General features: G+C 40.4%; 1 protein-coding gene across 12 annotated transcripts in view; it reads left to right on the forward strand.

Annotated features, from left to right (window-relative positions):
- Positions 1-23,041, forward strand: part of SYTL2 (synaptotagmin like 2) — a 119,596-nt gene that overhangs the window by 15,991 nt on the left and 80,564 nt on the right. Inside the window, exon 1 of one of the 12 annotated variants that reach the window (XM_017510672.2) lies at positions 21,099-21,315. The exons of the other annotated variants lie outside the window; for them this stretch is intronic. The gene's annotated coding sequence lies outside the window, so the exon portion shown is untranslated. Of the gene's footprint in view, positions 1-21,098; positions 21,316-23,041 lie in introns of those variants that run through there. 12 annotated transcript variants of the gene reach the window in all.

Below are 23,041 nucleotides of genomic sequence, written 5' to 3' on the forward strand. Positions count from 1 at the left end.
AAGGGAGGGTATGACTAAAACAATGTGGAAATGCAACTGCTTGCCAAATGACAGCTACAGATTCTCCAACCATTTTTGGGTAATAGGATTTTTCATTTGTGCAGAGCTAAATAATGTGACAGCTGTGAGATTTTAACCATGGATATGCCTATTTCTTTGCCTGTTGGAAGACTTTTCATGACAGGAAGTGTTGAGAGCATGCCCTTCATTTTTAAGGACAGGTTTATAAAATATTGGTTATGAGATATCTCAAATTAAATTTCATGGATGTTATCAGAATTTGAGGTGGATGAAACTTTTCTCCATGTCTGCCTTTTTGAGAAATTTTGTAATTCAAAGTCCCTGAACAGGAAGAAGAAAACTGTTCACCTTCAAAACATAAAATATTGTGATAACAGTTTTCAAAGTATTTCCTTCCTTATAGGTATTTGTATTTTGAAATAAAGAAGACATGGTAGAAGCTCTAAAACTAAGAATCTTAGGTGGAGGACAGTATTTATAAATCATTTGCTTCTAAGATTTCTTTTGTGAAATTAGTTTTTCTTATTGGTGTATTGTTTCCAAAGATTACTTGTTTGAAAAAGAAAAAATAACTTTCTGCAATTTCAAAGTGACACATTTCATAGGATCCCCATTCAGCGATGGTTTGCATTAAATGGACTAGAAAGTTAATCTACAGGTTAAGAGAGAAATGAATATCCTTGACTTAGAACATAGAAAGGCAAAGTGACATTTGGCTTGCAGTTGCCTTCACTGCCCTGTCAGATAGTCTATTCTAAACTACCCCATTAGGGTGGGTTTGAGAGAACTCTATTGGTAGAGCCCCAGGTCACCCCTAATTTGAAGATCACCCCCCCCACTAGAGTCTGGGTTGGTGTCATGGTTTCCCAAGTAAGTCATGTTGTCTTCAGTGATTCAGGGTCTAACCTCCCACAGAGCAATTGACTTTCCCTGGGGCATGCTGTACCCCTCATCTAACCATTTTTTTGTCTAACTTTCTGTGACTCTTATAGGGTACACCCCCAGATTTAGTACATAATAATAATATGTTCTATACAATTTACCAATTACATAGTTTGTGTAGGTTCAGTTTTCTGGGCTAGATTGTCAGCACATCAAGGTTATTAATCCCTTTTTCTTGCAACTTTTGTGATCACTATCGCAGCTGGTAGAATTCCCAGGAAATGAGATTGGGAGTTATGGGCCTTTCTCAGTTACAAGATGTTGAGAAAGCAAACAGCTCTTTGCTGCACATGTATTCCCTTCCTTATAGCTCCCAGTTTAGACATATGACTCTACATGAGTTATTCCAAACATCTAGCTAACCACATGACTCCATCTGGGACATTGACTTACGTTAGAAGAGAGGGAGTCAAGTGGGCAGTCATAAGAGTCTTCAAGTACGTATTTGAAGAGCTATTGCAGGCACGTTGGAAAACAGCTGTTTGCTGTGTTCACAATGGATAGTGCAAAAGGGAACAGATGGCAGTTAGATGGTGAAAACCTAGATGATAAGGAACTGGTTGACCTTTAGAACAGAAAATGTGTTTACAGGTCATGATCCCAGTCCTCATTTTGTGGATGAGATACTGAGGCAGAGGCTGGTCGAATGGTAAGTCCAGGTTCACAAAGCTAGTAAGTCACATAGCCAGGTATTGAATTGGTGTTTTTGAGCTTGCAGTTTGATGTTTTTCTGTAACTTTCTATTCCCAATCCGTAATCTTTGCAAAGATTGTGGCTAGATGCTCACGTGCTCTACCCAGCAAATCTAAGGGCTATTTCTTTGTGGAATTTTGGAATTTTTTGAAGTTAAAAATCTCAATGATTATCTTTCTGGGAGGTACAAGTAAAGTCGGATATTTTTCTAGAGGTCACTGTGAACCAGAATATTTACTGAGAGTTCTTTTTTTGGCGGGGGTGGCGTGGGGGAAGACAGAGGCTCGCTCTGCCACCCAGGCTGGATTGTAGTGGTGCAATCTCGGCTCACTGCAACCTCTACCTCCCACATTCGAGCAATTCTTCTGCCTCAGCCTCCTGAGTAGCTGGGATTACAGGCATGCACCACCATGCCCAGTTAATTTTTTGTATTTTTAGTAGAGATGAGGTTTCACTGTGTTGGCCAAGCTGGTCTTGAACTCCTGATCTCAGGTGATCCACCTGCCTCAGCCTCCTAAAGTGCTGGGATTACAGGCATGAGCCACTGTACCTGACCTACCTGAGAGTTCTTTTTTATTGGAAGATACACATTTGTTCATATGAATGTTTCTTCTGCTGCACTTCCTCTCTTCACATGAAAGTGGTTTCCAGGTCCTGTTTCTCTTTTCTGCTGTGGAATTGTGATCTGGGAGAAGTTACCAGAATCATAGGGCACATCCCAGTTATCCTGAACAGAGACAAACAAGGATCTTCAAGCTTGTTCTTATTTCTAACATGTAGAATCACTGGAATCATGGGAAGCTACTGGGAGGCTGTCTTTGCAATGCAGATGAACTTGGAATGGGAGAGAAAGCACAGTTGGCACATTGCAGGACTTAATAAATAATTGTTGAATAAATAAAGTATACTTCTCCCCACTTCTTCTCTTACGATATGGAGCTGGGGAACCTAAAGACAAATCCAGCCTAACTTTTATAGTTATGCTTTATATTATACAGTAAAGCAAGTGAAGCCTAGAAATGTTAAGTGACTTGTTAAAATTCATACAGTTAGTCAGGGGCTGTGCTCGGGCTAGGCTTAGGTCATTCTGTCTCTTGATATTATATTAGGTTGGACCAAATGAAATTGTCATTTCTGTAGGCCAAAACAGTTGTGTACAGGTTGAGCATCTCTAATCTGAAATTCAAAATGCTCCAAAACCAAAATATTTTGAGCCCTGACATGACTCTACAAGTGGAAAATTACATATCTGTCATATTTACTTTCTGATGATTCATTGTACACAAACTTTGTTCTATGCACAAAATTATTAAAAATATTATATAAAATTACCTTCAGGTTATGTGTATAAGGCATATATGAAATAAACAAATATATTTGGACTTTGGTCTCATTCCCAAGATATCTCATATATATGCAAATTTCCAAACTCTGAAGAAAAATTCAAAAATCCCACAAACACTTCTGATCCCAAGCATTTTGGATAAGGGATACTCAACCTGTATTGGCAGTTTAATAATCATTCAAGCTAATATATTTTGAAGGATCTGTACTGTATACATTTTTTATTTCAGTAATAGAAATAATAACCTTGGCCTTCTCTCTAAACCAAGTAAGCATATAACACAGCTTAGTGTAGAGAGTCACATTTGTTCGGAATTAGTTGATCCTGGGTTTACATCCCTTGATCTTTCTAAGCTGAAGTTTGCTCATCTATAAAATAGGAATAATATTGTGTGCATCACTCATAAGGTTGTTCAAAAGATTAAATGAGATGATTCTTTGAAGGGCCTAGTATAGTATCTGGCACACAGGGCTTAGTATAGTACCTGGCATATAGTAAGTACTTAATAAGTATATGCTGTTGTTAATTGTATCAAAAAGGAAGAGAATAAAACTCATAAGGCTTTAAAAATATATAATTTGGCTGGGGGCGGTGGCTGACAGGTATAATACCGACACTTTGGGAGGCCAAGATGAGGATTGCTTGAGCCCAGAGTTCAAAATCAGCCTGGGCAAGGTAGTGAGGCATCATCTCTACAAAAAAAATAAAAGATTAGTCGGATGTGGTGGCCTGTGTTTGTAGTCCCAGCTACTCAGGAGGCTGAAATGGGAGGATTGCTTTAGCCTAAGAGGTGGAGGCTGCAGGAGCTAGGTTCATGCCTGGGCAACAGAGTGAGAACCTGTCTTAAAATGATAAATAAATAAAATGTATAGTTTTCCCAGAAAGGACATTCATCTTTTTGAGATTTGCAAGATATGCCAAACCTTTGTTATCTAACAGGGGCACATCTTTATATTCTCTCTATTTCATATTCTTCTGCTTATGGGAAGCATATGTGGAATGATATTCTATTTCTGAGAGCTTTGCTTTGACACATGTGCTGTATGCCACACAAGATTATTATGATAGAAGTAAGGCAACTAGATGTGACTATGTGGAATGAGACCATGAGCTCTATAAAGGGAGAGGACCTTCTGTGTCTTGGTCTTGGATGATTCCTCCTCATTTTCCAGCAGAGGCCAGGCATATAGGGCTCAAAATGCAGTTGACTGACCAACTGACTGAGTTAGTTTAGTCTTTAAAAATCTGGACCCTGGAACCATATTCCCTGTTTGTCCCTCCCTGCCTCATGGGTAAGCAAAAAGCTCCACTGCCTGGGCTTGGGAGATAGCCATGTGTAAAGTATTTCTCAGAACAACTCATGACCCAGTGACACATCAAGAGCAAATATATTTTCAGACAGCTGCATGCTTGGAAGAAAAGTTACCACCCTTGGGTAAGAACAGACTAGGGCATTCCCAGGTCTGAGAAGGAAGCAGTAGATAAATAAATATAATAATAAATGTATAAGAGAACAAGTGGCTTGCACAGCAGAGAAAGTAAACAGGCCCCTTCTCCTTCCTTTCCATACCTCTAGCCCACCGTTCTTAGAGGTCAGTAGACTATTCAGGTGTCTTCCTCTATTATCTATGCTGCCTATGGGCAGAAGCACTGTGTAAAACCACTGGGTATGAATATACTAAACACTGTAAAAATATCAAAAAAATAAAAAAAGAAAAAAGGAAAAGAAAAAAACCAAAACAGAGAGAAAAAAGAAAGAAACCATCAGGGAGGAGACCAAGCCCAAGACAAGCTGCTTTCTTGCGGGTAGTCCTAACAGCTAAGGGCAAATGCCCTTGCCATCTTCCACTTGAACTTGTTTCTTCCCATTTATTCCATCTTCTATCTACATTTACTTTGTCCACACTACTTTACCATTGTAAATGTAAGCAAAGTTTGATCTTTAGAGGAAGATGCTACATGAATAAAGCACTGTTATTTATAAAAACCCATAAACTTCCTGAGAAATGGCTGCCATTTTGAACTATGAGGTGGACACTAGTGCCTGGAACTGTGAAAAAGTGAAAACGTTTATTGAGCATCTAATGAGGTTACATTGAGCAAGGCCTTTTATGAACAGCATGTCTCCTTCACATAGCAGCCTTGCAGAAATAAGTATTATCCACCATTTTATAAATGGGAAATCTCAGGCTCAGAGAAATTCACCGGCACAAGAACACACAAAAAATAATTAGCGCAGATCTCTAACCAAAGCTATGTATGCTCTTGCTACTACAGCAGGTTCAGATGGAAATGATTTTTAACCTCGCCACAGGACTGTGAGGCAAGTGGGCACAGCTATTACTGATCTTTTGAAGTTGAGAAAATTGAAGGAAAAACATTGTGAATTTCCAGTTTATCTTGTTCTACTATGGTTATAAAGTTCATCCATCCATTCATCTACTTATCCATTTATTTAAAGCACTTTTACTCACGCTCTACTCTTAGTTTAGCATTGTGCTAGGCACTGAGAGGGTATCAAAAAGGTATAAAACATGGGCCCTCATGGGTCTCAGGACCTTTTATCACAGATACGGAGATAAGAGTCCTAAAATATTTGTTTTTAATATAAGAGCAAAATTTAGATTGTGTGAAAAATAATTGGTGCATTGGGGGTTTAAAGGAAGTTAGAGATGCCTCTAAACTCCCCATAGAGAGCTCTGTGGAGGTGGCTAAGTTTTATGTGTTGATGCCCCCTCTCTCGACCTGCCATGCACACACATACACACACTCTTAAATTGGTAGTGCTGATGATAGCAGAGGAGAGGTTGCTTCAGAATGTTTTAAAATTAATCTTTTTATTTTGAGATAATTATAGATTCTCATGAGGCTGAATAAATAATGCAGAGATCTGGATACTCTTTACCCAGTTTCTCCTATGGTAACATTTTGTACAACTATAGTATAATATCACAACTCAAATATTGGCATAAATTTTTCCAGTTTTATGTACTAATGTGTGTGTGTGTGTGTGTGTGCGCGCGCGCGTGCACGCACGCGCACACATAGGCCTGTGTGTATTAAGTTGTATACAATTTTATCACATGTATCCACTATCACTGGCCAGATACTGACCAGTTATATCACCATAAGATTTTTTCCATTTGTTCTTTGGTAATCACACCCACCTTCCTTCTGTCTCCCCAGCCCCCATCCCTAACCCCTATCAACCAGTAATCTGTTCTTTATTTCTATAATTTTGCCATTTCAAGAGTGTCATATATACAGAACCATGCAGTAGTGGCCTTTTGGAATTGGCCTTTTTACATTCAGCACGGTTCTCTTGAGATTCATCCAAGTTGTGTCTATCAAGTTTTTTCCTTTTTATTGCTTAATAGTATCCCATGGTATGGATGTACCAGAGTTTGTTTAACCATTCATCTGTTGAAGAGTACTGGGGTTATTTATAATTTTTGGCTGTTACAATCAAAGCTGGAATGAAGACGATTTTTTTTAACAAGTATGATATAACATAGTCAGGTCTAACCTTAGGCAGAGCGTAAAGTGGAAGTCACTGTCATTCCTTCCATGGGAATATTTTTTTCTTTCATTTAGCATTCATTCAACAGGTATTTTTTGAGCTAGGCATTGTGTTACTTACATTCTACTGAGAAATACATGAGTGAGTGTTGACTCTCACGCTTCACACTCTTTAATATGTAGCTTCTTTTTTTTTTTTTTTTAAGCCATCCACATATATTTTAATCTCCATTTGATTATTGAATTATATATTAAGATAATCTTAATTTCCAATGAGACAGTATTATGAGAAGACAGACTCCAAACTTGTTTTAAAGCAAGTCTTTGTTCAGCACATTGTGATTTTACTCACAATATTCTACATAAATTTCGATGAAAAAGAATACAATGCTTATGAAACAATGGACCTTATTTCTTAGTTCCTGCTCAAAGTAACGACAAATGCTATAACCTTGAATGTAAACAAATGCATAGTTAAAACTAAATTATTTTCTCATTACAAAGTAGTCTTATTGTTAAATGTAGAATACTTGAGAAAGAATATATAGCTTCTTTGGAGAAAAACAGCAAGTCCAGGCCGTGAGCCTCATTCAAGCTCCTGTGGATTCTGATTGACCTACAGAATTAAAATTTGCGGGGGTATACCCTATTTAGTTCTCCTGAACCATGTTTTCTGTAAGATTTCATGATGATTCAAATTCTCATTAAAAATCTTAAAAATTAGTGTTTTGAATTATTTTAGAAACAAAAATGAAGTTTCTGCAACAATTGTTTTAAAATCTGTTTTTCTTTTCATAACACTGTTAGACAAGGATTTTTACTTTTAGGAAGATAGTAGACACTTTCTGAATAATAGTTAAGGAAAAAGGCAAAATCCCCCTTTTCCTTCTGTTTTTCATACCTGAAGGTGTTCATTTCCAGCTGTCCTGGGACCAGCTGTGTTGCTTGCTTGAGCTTATCCTGAAACTCTGCCCTATCCACTTTTGTATTTAGTTTATGTCTTTTCATTTTAGTTTTGTTTAGAATTACAAAAACCTTTATCCTCAGGTGAAAGACAGTTCTACAGAGGAGACCTCATTGGTGTTTTGCCTTCCGTCTCTTAGCAGGGCACTCAAGTCCTTTTTACTCAGCAACCATACACGGTTGTGGTTTCCATGTGGAATGGGTGTGGCGCTTCTCTTGGTTCAAATTGCCCTTTTCTCCCACATCTCCCTCCCACATCTCCCTCTTTACCTTGAAGCCTCTTCTGATTGGTTCAATGAGAAATAGTACCCAAATAAGAAGATACCGCATTAAATACATGCAAATGCTGATGTGTCGCAGCAGGCAGCCACAGGCTGTGGTGTGAGTAACTTGTGATTCCAAGGATGGTAAAAACCAGTTTTTAAATCACAGTGATAGAAACCTTTTTTTTTTTTTTTTTTTTTTTTTTGCCCCTGACCAGCTCTGTGGAATTGTGGAAAGAAATTAAAGACCAACATTCAAGATGATGTAATTTTTTTGTATAATTCTTTGCATGTGTGTGAATGTTAAAGGCTGGCAATTTCCTATGCTTCTAATGTGCATAAATTTAATAAAACAAACATGTAATAAAGTTAAGCCCCATGATGATATCTTTATTTCCCTTGTATCTCAGCATAGATAATAGTGGTATTTGAAAGCCATTATTTTAGATAATGATATAATTATGGACCCTGAATTTGAAGTAAAAAAGCATTTCAGCCTTGCTATTCTCCTTGATCTCCTTTGATGTTTTCTTCCACTTTTTTTCTTCTTTTTTTTATATCTAAGATGGAAGGAAAAAAACCCAGTAAGGCAGAGAATATCATCTATAGATGGGTTTTTTTTTTCTCACATCTGTGTTAATTTACTTACCCTTTTTTGCAAGACATTAATGAGATTTACCATATCTCCTACCCCTGCCCATTTTGGTGGCTTTGGTTTCCTAATAGGAATACAGCAGAAGGAATTTGAGGCATTAGTGGTTTGTAGCCCAGAAAGCTCTATTTACAAACCATTGCATTGCACCATCTCTGTCATTAAACTTTTGCAAAGCATAGTCCCAACTTAACGGAATTCACTGAATGTCTTTCTTGGGGAAATGCTGCTTTTCTCCTCTGTCAGGGTCTTGACAAAGGTGAGGGTTCTGCCATGTTTAAGAAAGATGGATTTCCAGTTACCTTGTGAAAGTTGATTTTAGGTTCCTGTCTTGGGTCATACCAGGAAGCCTGCCATGGGCATGTGGTATATGGTTGTTGCGGCCAAGTATGCCCATCAGATACCTAAGGGCCTCCTCTCCTTGGGCTGCCCGGGGAAGTCCAATCTGAGGAAATCTGTGGGCAGAATCTGAGCCAGAGATCAGGAAATGAGCCAGGCCAGAGAGTGTGCAGGGATCAGAGAAAAAGGGGCAAGAAGAGCCAAGGACTTAAAATGTACAACCCAAGCCACTTGGAGAACAACTCTGTGCTTTGTGACACTTCTGTCCAAGAGGGCAGTGTGGGGTGGAAGCCCAAAGCATGGACAATCTGGCTAGAGTTGTGCTGCCCTTACTAGCAGTTAACTGAGCAACTAGCAGTTACTTGGCCTCTCTAAGCCTGTTTTCTTATCTGTAGACTGCTTACTTCATATCGTTGTGAGAAATTAATGTTAATGTATGTAAGGTACTTAAAACAGTGCCTAGCATATTCTAACTGCTATGTAAGACGTTGATAGTCTTATTGTTATTATTAACTAATATTAACTATTTTGGCCTAGTTTACTATATGCCATCAAGAACAGGGGTGTTAGGATATATGAAGAACCAAAGTTTTATATATAAAAATCAAAGTGTTTGATATGGTTTGGCTATGTCCCCACCAAAATCTCATCTTGAATTGTAGTTCCCATCAGCCCTAGGTGTTGTGGGAGGGACTTGGTGGGAGGTAATTGAATCATGGTGGCGGTTACCCCAAAACCACTGTTCTAGTGATAATTCTCATGAAATCTGATGGTTTTATAAGTGGCTTTTCACCTTTTGCTTGGCACTGCTCCTTGCTACCACCATGTGAAGAAGGATGTGTTTGCTTCCCCTTCTGTCATGATTGTAAGTTTCCTGAGGACTTCTCAGCCATGTGGAACTGTGAGTCCATTAAACCTCTTTCATTTATAAATTACCTGGTCTCAGGTATGTCTTTATTAGCAGCATGAGAATGGGCTGATACAGTAAATTGGTACTGGGAGTGGAGTGCTGATGTAAAGATATCTAAAAATCTGGAAGCAACTTTGGAACTGGGTAACAGAGGTTGGAAAAGTTTGGAGGACTCAGAAGAAGACAGGAAAATGTGGGAAAGTTTGGGACTTCCTAGAGACTTATTGAATGGTTTTGACCAAAATGCTGATAGTGATATGGACAATGAAGTCCAAATTGAGGTGGTCTCAGATGGAGATGAAGAACTCTTTGGGAACTAGAGCAAAGATGACTTTTGTTATGGTTTGGCCAAGAGACTGGTAGCATTTTTGCCCCATCCTAGAGATTTGAACTAGAGAGAGACGCTTAGGATATCTGTAAGAAGAAATTTCTAAGCAGCAAAGTATTCAAGAGGTGCCATGGATGCTGTTAAAAGCATTCAGTTTTATGTATTCACAAAGATGTGGTTTGGAATTGGAACTTATGTTTAAAAAGGAAGTAGAGCATACAAGTTTGGAGAATTTGCAGGCTGACTATGTGATAGAAATGAAAAACCCATTTTCTGAGGAGAAATTCAAGCTGTCCGCAGAAATTTGCATAAGTAATGAGGAACCAAATGTTATTCAGCAAGACAATGGGGAAAATGTCTCCAGGGCATGTCACAGACCTTCACAGCCCCTTCCATCACAGGCCTGGAGGTCTAGGAGGGAAAAATGGTTTCCTGGGCTGGGTCTGGGGCCCCCTTGCTGTGTGCAGCCTCTGGGACTTGGTGCCCTGCATCCCAGCCACTCCAGTTGTGGCTTAAAGGGGCAAAGGTACAGCTCAAGTTGTTGCTTCAGAGTGTGCAAGCCCTAAGCCTTGGCAGCTTCCACATGGTTTTGAGCCTGCCAGTGCATAGAAGTCAAGAACTGAGGTTTGGGAACCTTCATCTGGATTTCAGAGGATGTATTTAAATGCCTGATATCTAGGCAGAAATTTTCTGCAGGGGTGGGACCCTCATGGAGAACCTCTCCTAGGGTAGTGCAAAAGGGAAATGTGGGATTAGAGACACCACACCCAGTCCCCACTGGGGCATTGCCTAGTGGAGTTGTGAGAAGAGGGCTACCATCCTTCAGATCCTAATATGAATGATCCACCAACAGCTTGCACTGTGTGCCTGGAAAAGCTGTAGACACTCAAGTGCCAGCCTGTGAACATAGTTGGGAGGTGGGCTGCACCATGCAAAGCCACAGGGGTGGAGTTGCCCAAAGCTGCGGGAGCCCACCTCTTGCATCAGTGTGACCTAGATGTGAGACATAGATATTTCAAAAGAGATCAGTTTGGAGCTGTAAGATTTGACTGCCCCACTGGATTTTGGACTTGCACGGGACATGTTGCCCCTTCATTGTGGCCAATTTCTCCCATTTGGAATGGGTGTTTTTACCCAGTGCCTGTACCCCCATTATATACAGAAAGTAATTAACTTGCTTCTGATTTTACTGGCTCATAGGTGGAAGGGACTTGGCTTGTCTCAGATGAGACTTTGAACTGTGGGCTTTTGAGTTAATGCTGAAATGAGTTAAAAATTTGGGGAACTGTTGGGAAGGCATGATTGGTTTTGAAATGTGATGAAGTGAGATTTGGGAGGGGCCAGGGAAAAATGATAGGGTTTGGCTGTGTCCCTACCCTAATCTCATCTTGAATTGTAGTTTCCATAATCCCATGTACTGTGGGAAGGACTTGGTAGGAGGTAATTGAATCATGGGGGCGGTAACCCAATGCCGCTGTTCTAGTGATAGTGAGTCAGTTCTCATGAGATCTGTGATGGTTTAGTAAGGGGCTTTTTCCCCTTTTGCTTGGTACTTCTTCTTGCTGCCACCAGGTGAAGGATGTGTTTGCTTCTCCTTCGGCCATGACTGTAAGTTTCCTGAGGCCTCCCCAGTCATGCTGAACTTGAGTCAATTAAACCTCTTTCCTTTTTAAATTATCCAGTCTCAGGTATGTCTTCACCAGCAGCATTGGAATGGACTACTGCAGTGTTTATTCTCTGCTCACCACAGCACAAAACACTTCTGTTACCCCAGATGTTCAGGGGTTTTCCCCACACATACCAAGCAAGTGATCAGTTCTGCAGCAAACACCAGTTGGGTGTACTCTAATTCAATCCAATTCCGACATTGCCTGCCTACCTGAAGATAGCATCAGATCTCACAGGCTGAGGGCTCAGTCCCACAAGACTGTCCCTACTTCAGATGCCAATTGCAAGTAATAAGTTGTCATCTATACTTCTGATTGATTGACTGGCTATAAATTGGGTTTCTTACTACTACTTTTTTGGGTTTGACTAATTTGCTAGAATGTTACAGAACTCAGATAAAAATTTTACTGATATTTACCAGTTTATTATAAAGGATATTATAGAAGATATGGATGAACCACCAGATAGAAGAAATGCATAGAGCAGAATATGGGAGAAGAGGTATGGAGCTTCCACACATTTAGCTAACAGGAAGCTCTTCAAACCCAATCCTTTTGGGTTTTTATGGTTACTTCATTACATAGACATGATTGATTAAATCAGCGGCCCTTGGTAATTATCTTAACCTTTGTGCTGGCAGGGACCTCTCTTTTCCCCAGAGGTTGGGGGTTGGTACTGAAAAGTTTAATCATGCTTTGGTCTTTACTGTGACTGGCTCCCATTTTGAATCTACCTAGTGGCTGCTAGCCACCAGGCATCTCTTTGGCATACAAAATACACTCTTATCCAGAGATTCCAGGGATTTTAGAAGCTGTGTACCAGGAAAAAAGAACAAAGACTAAGTATATGTTTTACAGTATCACAGAGAGATATTTAATTTGGTGGAAAATTATCCCACTCCTTAGATGAGCCTAAGTGCTATTGAAAGAATGACTGTTGCTTGGCTGACTCCAGACTTTAGAATGGTTTTACTCTGGGCGTTGAAATGAAATGAGAGGTATGGGGTCATATTTCATTGTAGACAAATTCTGCTGTGGCCTGAATTGTCTTCTTTCACCAGTCTGAGTCATAGCATTTTATTGCCAGAAGGCATCTATGGGAGAGAGCATCCTTTTTAGTTCCCTTCCTTTGCAGATGAGGAGATAGAAGCTTCAGAAGGTTAAGTGACTTACTTGACCAGCATCAGATAGCAAGGGAGAGACTGAGCTGGGAATAGAGTTGACCTTGCCTAATCCCTAGACAGTGTTCTTTCTCTAATACACACCAGTTTTCTGCAACCGTGGCCCTTCTCTGCAGTGAGATGTACTTAACGAGTCTTTCTCACACAGTATATCCTTAGGAAGTATTTATTGATTGAACTTTGTATAAAATGACTCTTTTTCTTCTTCTGAAATTGAAGGTATGGGTAAGATTGTTTTACCTAAATATTTTCAGTTCTCCAGGATAGTGTGACTTTTATTTAAGTCCTGCTTCTCTCAGGGAAAAAAATACTTCATGAATTTTATCTATCCCATATGTTTATAGTTTTTGAAATGAACGTTTGAAATTCTGTCAGTTTATAGATAATAACATATATATAACATATCCACATAGCCATATATAACATAGTAATTAAGAGCACATACAGAGGTGAAATTATTCTGCTTCTCTGAACCCAGTTCCTCTTTTGTGAAATAGAAATGATAACGACACTTTCCGATTTCCTTACAGTGCTGGACTGCGGATTTGAGGAGATAGCCCATGTAAGTGTTCCAGCATGGTGGTTCTTCATAGAAACAATAGCAGCAGCAATAACTTCACATGTAATCCTGCTTTCCCCCTCCCAATAAGCAACCACATCTGAACCAAAATAGCCTTGTAAGAACATTCTCCTATGGAGGAGAAATGCCTGATTTTACTACCGGGAGGCCATGATCCTGGTTTTATAGTCTCTTAGCAACCACCAAGCCTATTCCTACATAATTATAGGGCAAGAAGTTTTCAGGATTTCATAAATTGGTTGCAAATGACTGAGAAGTAAATGTATAGTAGTATTTCTATATGTAGATGTATACGTATATGTTATATAATATGTATGATATAGTACACTACAGAATATATAGATTCTATATTTTGTTTTTATTTTATTCATGTGTGACATCCAACCTGCAGACCCTGACTGAGTGATGGATGAAAGACATACTACACTGACAGATATTTTGCCCATCAGCACAGCTAAGGAGCTCTGCTTCCAGAATCAGTAGCCGCCTCTATAAGACAAAGGTCTCAAGCAAACACCACTAGAGGATAATTAACATTGCCGCTCCCCCCGCTCCAAGTAGAGAGCAGTCATGCACCCATGGAAGATCAAAGATCATTCTTAGGAACACATGAGTAAACAAGCTCTTTGGATAAACTCCTCTGCATTCCTTTGTATCTACTCCTAGCTACTAGCTCAAGGTAAGGGGGTTAGGCTGCCTTCAGCCACAACCTCTTTCTCAAGGTTTTTGCAAAACCTTCCAGCCTTCCAAGACGGGTTGCATTTCTTTAAATTTCTACCACCACCCTGACTGTTCTCCTATATTTGTGTATTTGTTTCTTGAGACAAGGCCTTGCTTTATCCCAGGCTGGAGTGCAGTGGTGCAGTCTCCACTTACTGCAACCCCTGCCTCCCAGTCTCAAGCCATTCTCCCACCTCAGCCTCCCAAGTAGCTGGGACTACAGGCATACAGCACTTCACCTGGCTAATTTTGGTGTTTTCTGTAGAGACACGGTTTCGCCATGTGGCCCAGTCAGGTTTCAAACATGTGAGCTCAAGTGATCCACCTGCCTTGGCCTCCCAAAGTGCTGGAATTACAGGCATGAGCCGCTGTGCCCTGAGCCTTATTTTAAATAGATAGTGTGTACACATGTCTATGCTGTTCTTCTTCACTAAGCTTAGACATTATTAGGCACTTGCTCTAGGAAGTCTTCAAGATTTCAGTAGTGCATGTTTACAGGCCTTGCTACCTTCTTTTGAGTTCCCCAAGATGCCAGAATGGCTGAAAAGATGCTAGAACTGGTTCTGCTGTCTAACTTGGGAGACCTGTTTCTCTTTTGTCATTGCATTCATTCTGCAATTAGTACTGGGTATTGATGTGAAGGAAGAGAAGGTTTAAATTCTCTTTGGTAGAAAGTCACTTTCAGCTTCCTAGCTAACAGTATCAAATAGTCCTGGCCTCTACCCCATCCCCACTGCTTGCTAATTGCTTTGGGGGTGAGGGGATGGGGTAGGGATGAAGGAGGATTGTTTAATCGTATCATACCCTACATTGTATGGATTATACCTATCAATTTCATCTCAGAACCCTTGGTAAAATTGTTTGAAGTGTTACTTGATGAAAAAAAATTGGAAACTGCAGGTTGACTAAAGTCTCACAGTAAGAGGTGAGATCTATAATTCTGCTAAGTCAAACCTTAGGATTCTTATGACCTAAGTTTTACTCTTCTTGTGTCTGAAGCCTCCTTTCTTAAGGACCTCTACCTGATTCCAGAGTCCTAATTCCTGTTTTTTGATGTTTTTTTCTTCTTTTTTTCTTTTTGGCTTAAATCCCATTCTGTTAGTGTACAGAGCCTGAGCCTGTTTTATGATCCCTTCTATAATTCTGATGCTTTATCATCACCTTAAAGTCTTTTCCAGCCATTCCCTTCTCTCCCTTCCTGCTTCAGATGTAGGTTCAGGGTGCTCATTAATTACATACTAGAGTGTTAGTAGCAATGAATGCAGTCTGGGAAATTAGGCTTGCTGTACAGGCATGTGATTAGTCACACCTGCAGAAAGGAATACCTTGACTAGAAGGCCAGTTGGCTCAGATGCTTTTGGTAATGGTCAAGAGTTCCAAGATTAGGTGTTTTCACCTTCACTTAGTGGTACAGATCACATGTTCTTAACCCTATGTGAGCCCTCTTCCTGATACTGTGACTGCCAAGGGAAAAGTAAGGCTTGGGACCACCCATTTCTGCTCCCAGGGAAAATACTCAGAGCATACCTGTGCTAATTACTGGCATGGCAAAGAATGTTCACTTCTTCAATGAAAAACAATTGTGTGTATATGAAAATAGATGTCCTTTTGTTTTCCTGTACTCCACCCTTTTCAAAGCTGTAGTGTGCTATCTTCTGCAATGAATTCATTGAGTTGGCAGGTGACTTGTCTAAATATGTCTGCCTGTCCAAAGCTCAGGTTAAGTCGTAACCTCTCCCTGGTTTTTGCTTGGATCTCTTCACTACCCCTCTAACCACACAGCTGACTCTTAAATGCACCCCATTGTCTAAGTCCATTTTGTGTTGCTATAAAGAAATACCTGAGGCTGGGTAATTTATTTTTTAAAAAAGCTTTATTTGGCTTATGATTCTGATGGCTGGGAAGTTCAAGATTGGGCATCTAGAGTGGGTGAGGGCCTTTAGCTGCTTCCACTCCTGGAGGAAGGCAGAAGGGGAGCCAGCTATGCAGAGATCACTTGGCGAGAAAGGAAGCAAGAGGTGAGGCAAGTGGCTGGCTCTTTTTAAAACAACCAGCTTTCAAGGGAACTGAGTGAGAACTCGCTCATCTTCTGAAGGAAAGTATTAATCTATTTGTGAGGGTTCTACCTCCATCACTCAAACACCTGCCGTTAGGCCCTACCTCCATCATTGGTATTAAATTTCAATATGAGATTTTGAGGGATAAACATCCAAACCATAGCACCCATTGTTTTTAGATCTTGTCTTCCTTTACAGTGGTGTTCTCAGCACTGTCACTTAACACATGTGAGACCTTGGATAAGCTCCTTGAACTTGCTAAACCTCAGTTTTCATATAAATAAAAGGGTGGGCTGGGCATGGTAGTTCATACCTGTAATCCCAGCACTTTGGGAGGCTGAGGCAGGCGGATCACTTGAGGTCAGGAGTTCAAGACCAGCCTGGTCAACATGGTGAAACCCCATCTCTACAAAAATACAAAAATTAGCCAGGTGTGGTGGCACATGCCTGTAATCTCAGCTACTCCGGATGCTGAGGCGGGAGAATCACTTGATCCCAGTAGGCAGAGGCTGCAGTAAGCCGAGACTGTGCCACTGTACTCTAACCTGGATGGCAGAGTGGGATTCTGTCTCTAAATAAATAAATAGATGATTATGATGATACTTATTCCTACCTGCCCAACCTACCTTCTAAGAGGAGCTGTAAAGTATGCATGTGCTACAGTGCAGTGTAAACTTCCAACATTGTACAAATGGTGGGAGCTGTTACTGCTGTGGGCCAATATCTTCTTCACAACAGGAACCAGGTGTTAGTACTTAATAGTTGTACCCATTGTGCCTAGCTTAGTCCCAAACAGAGGATACTCTCATTAAGAAAGAAGGGAGGGAGGAATAGAAAGAAGAAAAGGAACACTTTTGTTATGTTTTTACACCTTATTTTCCTAATTATTATTCTCTCCTTCGCTGTAGAGACTTCTTATGAAAAGCAATTGGTTTCTAAAAAGGCTTTGCACTGGGCAGCAGGATGAAATTTTTCTCCAGTGTCTGCCTCTTCATCTCTTTCTCCCTAAGCTAGCTTGGTTATGATGTTGGTATTCATTTTGTCATTTGATTTTATGTCCATGAGAAAAAAAAATTGGAAGGCACTTGAGAGATCAGAGTCCAAATGCCTCATTTTAGAGGTGAGTGAAAGAGTTTCAGTTATCAGTAGCAGGGCAAGGACCAGATCCGAGATCTTCAACTGCACTTCTAGGCAGGGCACAGGCTGACCCTAACTAATGAAGTACCAATGAGCATTTGTGCCTGCCTTTGAAGGTGGTTTAAGGTTTGATTAATACTCTTTCCCAGATCAGTGCAGGGATTTTTATTGTTCATGAGGGTTTAGGAGAAATAGATTTGCTGATGCTGTAAAATCAGACTTCTTGCCTGCTCTCTACACTTTGAGTTTATTTATGTAAACTGCTAAATTGAGATCCCATAAAGAATAAAAATTCCCTTGTAACTGGTCTCATTTCACATCAAGTTTGACAACATTCTGTCTTGCAAAGCTCAGTATTTTGGGTGTGTAGAGGTTTGGGGGAAACCCCAGCTCCTGTTTGCATCTTTGGGTTCCTTTGCAGGGCACTGTGTACCTGGCCCTTTCTTTCACCTTTACTGCTGTTCTTCCTATGATGTCAGAACTTCGGAGCTAGGTAGACATGAGTTCAAATCCCAACTGTGTTGCTTAGAAGCCATATGAATTTAATGAAGTCCCTTAAGCTCCATGAACTTCAGTTTCCTAATCGGTAAATTACAGGTGATGGTGCCTACTTTGCTGGTTTTCCTTATGATGTAGAGAAAATGTGTGTAAAGATGGGAAAAGGCACTGGATAAAGATTAAATGTCAGTTCCTTCTCTAATTCTTCAATAAAATTCAAGTCCTACCAATTAATTGCATTAATTTAGTTTTTTATTTTCTATAATATATGCACATACCTTTTAATGTTATTAGTAGTTAATAAGGCTTTTTGGTTTTCCATATATTATCACATTATTTCTTGCTGTCTTTCATCTGAATTTCCAAGGCTTGAGAGTTTTCAGACAGTTTAGTGTATAATTTGTTCCTTTTAGAGATTTTCCTTCCACTTGGTAAAAGAGAGAACCTCATAGTTGGATATCATTTCTAAGTTTGAATTGCCTTTTTAAGAACTATGGTTTAGTTGGTTTAAAGAGAGCTTTTTCAGGGACAATTTTAATAAATATTTTTCAACTCTGCAAAGATTACAAATCTGAATAGCTATATATTTTTTTCTAATAAGGCAAAGGCTTAGAGATAATTTACTTTCTTTTTTGAATAGAGAAAACATTTATTGAAAAAATAAATTTCCGGGCTTTTGGAATAACACTATAAAGTGAATGTGGTACTTTGATGGAATTTGGAACAATATCACCAAACATTGAGTGGAGGCACAGGTCCAGTGCTGGAAATACAGAGGAGATGAACATGGCATCTTCTCCTTCCAGGAGAGCTCAGGCTGATAAAGGAGACTGATAAGGAAACAGACAGTTGCAATATAATGCCGAGTCCTGTGAGACCAAAGAGGAAGAGACTCTAACTGCACTTATGAGGAAGGGGCTAGACTCATCTTCTTTTTTTTTTGGGACGGAGTTTCGCTCTTGTTACCCAGGCTGGAGTGCAATGGCGCGATCTCGGCTCACCGCAACCTCCGCCTCCTGGGTTCAGGCAGTTCTCCTGCCTCAGCCTCCTGAGTAGCTGGGATTACAGGCACGCGCCACCATGCCCAGCTGATTTTTTGTATTTTTAGTAGAGACGGGGTTTCACCGTGTTGACCAGGATGGTCTCGATCTCTTGACCTCGTGATCCACCCGCCTCGGCCTCCCAAAGTGCTGGGATTACAGGCTTGAGCCACCGCGCCCGGCCCTAGACTCATCTTCTAACAGGAGGTGACACCTGGACTGTGTCTTGAAAGATGGCTGGGAGTTTAAGAAGCTGGAGAAAGACCTTGCAGGCAAAGGGAGCTTGCATGTTCCAAAGACACAGAGGTATGAAAGGTAAATGTAAGGAAGTGGAGAGGAAGTCAAGGTACAGATCTGGAGAGGCTAATGTAACACTGACTGGTTTGAATTTTATCCTGAAATCAGTGAAGCCATTGACTGTACCTCCCAAGGAGTCTTACACCAGCAGAAGACCTTAGAGGTGAGAATTGAGCCCTCTTGTTTTTGCAGATGTGGAAACTGATACCAAGGAAAGGGAGGTGAAACACTCATGGCCATACAGAGAATTAGTGGCTGATAGCCTATTTCTTTTATACAGTGGGAAGTAGGAAGCGGGGAACCTTCCCAAGGAAATTTCAATGTTGACCTTATGAAGGCAGATTCTCATAGGAATATCTAGCCAAGGATTTATCATGGGGACTTCATGGTTTGGGCTAATGACCCCAGCATGCCTTTTGCATATTATTTCCTTTAAAGGAAAGGCCATCACTAACAAGAAATGCTCTTTGGCTATTTTTAGGCTGTGTGGTAGGGGGAATTAGTGGAATTCCTAAGGTTAGTTCCAGCTGTTTTTCTCCAAAAGGCCAGCTGAATATTTTATGAAATTTGCTCATTAGGGCTTTTATCTTTCTGTGAGACAATGTGCTGAGTCTGAGAGCTCAGGCTGGCTTGAGGTATAAGTAAGGGGACTGGAGTCTGGGGAAAACAAACTAGCTGGGCTGGTTGCTGCCCGTTTTGATATTACTGTTAAATGGAGTTTTAGATATGGTTGGTCATTCTCCTGACTTCGTTCACACAGTGAAGGTCCTTCTGGAATATGACAACTATCATGAAGGATGACTAGATTTTGCAGATTCAGAAACATAATGCCTGAGCAGAGTTGGCGCTGATTGATTGGTGTAACTCCCATGTTATAGTACCTTTTACTCAGTAATATCACCTTATAGGACTTCATAGATAGCAAGTCAGATATTCCTTAAGACTTCTGAAATGGAAGCATGCTTGTGGTTATTTGTTATCTACAAGTAGAATGCTACTTCCTATTGTGTCTCAGGGACTATATATATGAAGGTAGGTGAAGTAAAAACATTCTTCATATCTTCTAGACTGTTCTATGAACCTTTCCTCTTACCCAAATTTATGGGCATCTGCTTAGAGATCATGCTATGTTAGAAGGACAGCCAATCAGCCGGGTATGGTGGCTCATGCCTATGATTCCAGCACTTTGGGAGGCCAAGGCGAGCGGCTTGAGCTCAGGAGTTTGAAACCAGCCTGAGCAGCATGATGAAACCTCATCTCTACCAAAAAATAAAAAAATTTAGCCAGACGTGGTGTCATGTGCCTGTAGTTCCAGCTACTTGGGAGGCTGAGATGAGAGGATCCCTTAAGCCCAGGAGGTGGAGTTTGCAGTGAGCTGAGATTGTGCACTGCACTTTAGCCTGGGTGACAGAACAAGACCCTGTCTCAAAAAAAATAAAAAATAAAAATGTATAAATATAATTGTATAATGTTTTGCACTTTACAAAATGTCTTTTCATACATGGTCTCATCAGCTCCCTGTAGTGATTCAGCAAGGAGGGTAGACAATGGTTAGTCTCAATTTTAGAGATAAGCAAACTAAGGCTCAAGCAAATGCTATTTGTGGTTACCAAGCTAGTAAGTGGGAAATCAGATTTCAAACCAGATCTTGTGACTTTAAGTCTTATGTTCTTTTCCTTCATGACACTGCCAACTAGACTGAGGAAAAAGGGCCAGGTTTCTCCTATAGCATAAAAGTGGTTCAAGGAATGCCTTGAAAGCAAGGGAATTCTGTTGCATACACAACCAAGGAATGAAGGAGAATCCACAGCATGGAGTTTCTAAACAGGATGGAATAAACATGAGCTTTGTCCCCCCCATGTCTGAAACAACAGTTATCTGAGCTAGAATTTAGTGACATTAAAACAACAGTATATAACTTATGCTAATGAAAGAAATACTAATTTATTACTTTCTTACTGTTGGTTGGGATGAAGAGTAGTTTACGTTCATTAACCAAAGACAATGGGTCTTGCCAAATTTCCATTTTAAGAATTCTAATGAACGCTGATGATGACAAAGAGATCCAGTGTGCTTCTCCCCTGCTGTCTGAAGTATCTACAGATGAAACCATCCTTAGACTACACTCATTAGGAATCCTTGAGAGATGCTTCCAACACTTTGGTAACTGTTTTTTCCCACTACTATGTATAAGGTGCTATGTGGCTAAAAATGGACAAAAATCCTTCCCTCAAAGAGCCTAGAAGTGGGAATTTGATATGTCTATAAGTTATAAAATGTTAATTATTGAATAATTACTGTGTTGGGCACCTATATATAAGCATTAATTTTCTCTACAATCCAGTAAGAAAGGTATGATGCCCATTTTACGGAGAAGCTAAGTAACTTTTATAAGAAGGCCACATTTTATCCAGGTCTATCTGACTCTAGAGTTCAGGCTCTTTCCTACTTCAGATGAGAAATATCCGGGTAAGTATTATTAGGGGTCAGTGAAAGAGAAAATGTTGACAGCTTGTGGTAGGGGTATTTGTGAGGGGAAATGGGCTTCAGGAGCAGCTTCATGGAGAAATGTCATTTAAGCTGGGACTTGAGTGATAGGAAAGGTTTGGATGTGCACAGATATAAGGGAAAGACATTCCAGGTAGAGAGAATGGCATGAACAATGGTCTGGTGATGATAGTGTAGAGGTGATATGTGGGGAATGGATGGGCTGTAGTACAAGGGGTAGGAAGGGCCCTGTAGGAAAGAAGATTGGTTAGAGAACTTTGAATGAAATGAGAAGGATGCCAATACCAGAGTAAGGAATTTGGATTTCTCTGCCATCAGAGAAGTGCTAGGGAAAGTTTTCAAGTCAAGGCTTGGAATGATGAAAGTAGAGATTTGGATATGAGTCTAGCTGGATTGTGTGTGGTAGACAGCAATGAGGAAGAACCAGGAGCGGATGAAGCCATGTTCAGGGACAGTTACAACCCCCTACATGAGTGGTAGGCAAGGAGAGAAAGAGTTGTACTGGAGGAAGATTGCACAGGTTCAGTCTGGCAATGATTGGTTTTTAGGATGAGGAGAGGAAAGCATCCATGGTCACCTCAGAGTTACTTATGAGGATGTACTTAGTTACAGGTTCCAGGCAGCACACTGGGGATTTGTATAGCAGATGCAGTATGAATCCAACAGCTATAACTTGACTTGAGCACACCCTGAGCATGCCTTTATGGCAGATACACCTGAGTGTGTGTTCAGCGTTCTGAGCTAACGAATCTGGGAGTGGCCAACCTGGAGATCTATTCCTTATCTATGAGGAACATCTGAGCTCCCAGCTGTCCTAAGAAATGAGGCCCTTTGTTTTGGGTTAAATGATGGTTGCCAGGTGGAGGTTGTTAGGGGAAGGATACTAAGTGAAAATGCTATATAAACTGTGTTTTTGCAAGTGCTTGTGGTTCTCCTGCCCAGCCTACCACCACAGGCCTGTGCAGTTATTCTGCCCAGCTTGCTGCCACTGGACTGGTGGTTCTCCTGTCCACTGCTACTGGACTCTCTCCCCTGTATATAAGCCCCTGATAAAGCCCCATGTTTCATTTGCTGGCTTTGGGTCTCTTCTTCAGCCTTTTAAACTGAGTGCCATTCCTGCTGGAGTCAATAGGGGTTTGGCATAACTCAGAGATGGACTCAGAGATGAATAAGTAACATTGTGTCCTCAGACTGTGTATTACTTTTCTATTACTGCTGTGATGAACTTAAGGGCTTAAGATAACACAGACTTATTATCTTACAGTTCTAGAAGTCAGAAGTCTAAAATGATTCTTACAGGCTAAAATCAAGAGATCAACAGAGTTGAGTTCCTTCAGGAGGCTCTAGAGGAGAATCTGTTTCTTTGCCTTTTCCAGCTGCT

The sequence above is a fragment of the Cebus imitator genome, unplaced genomic scaffold (assembly GCF_001604975.1).
Source record: "Cebus imitator isolate Cc_AM_T3 unplaced genomic scaffold, Cebus_imitator-1.0 Scaffold442, whole genome shotgun sequence".
Taxonomy (NCBI): domain Eukaryota; kingdom Metazoa; phylum Chordata; class Mammalia; order Primates; family Cebidae; genus Cebus; species Cebus imitator.